Consider the following 556-nt stretch of genomic DNA (forward strand, 5'->3'; position numbering starts at 1 on the left):
ATATAAATCAAATGACAGCTCTTGTTTATTCGCAATCATTTTAGAATAAATAAATCAAAATAATCAGAGTTATGAGAAATTTCTATTGTATAAGATATATAATTAAATTTAAACGATATGAAGTATATATATATATTAACATAAACATTATTTATTTATATGGTTTTATTATCATTGTATCTTATTATAGAAAAAAATTAAACATTGATCACAAAATTTTATGTGAGACTTTTAACAGTTTTAGTAATTTATACTCGTTTTGAAAAATTCAAAATACAACCTTTCAAGCTCTCTTGATAGAGGTCAACAAGATGCTTGAGAGTCCTACAAGTCTTAGCCCAATGATTGTTCATACCACATCTATGGCACACGTATTTCTCTGATTTAGTCGTGTGTTGGGGTTTGAAAGAAGATCCACGACCACGACCATGGCCTCATCCAAATGAGCCACGGTCCCGTCCATGGTCTTGACCATTTCCTCGCCCGCGGCCAAAGGATCTTTGATCGCGGCCATGTCCGTTCGATTTGTCTCGACCACGGCCATGCTGGCCGTTTC

The sequence above is a fragment of the Brassica oleracea genome, chromosome C9, assembly GCF_000695525.1.
Source record: "Brassica oleracea var. oleracea cultivar TO1000 chromosome C9, BOL, whole genome shotgun sequence".
In the NCBI taxonomy this organism is placed as follows: domain Eukaryota; kingdom Viridiplantae; phylum Streptophyta; class Magnoliopsida; order Brassicales; family Brassicaceae; genus Brassica; species Brassica oleracea.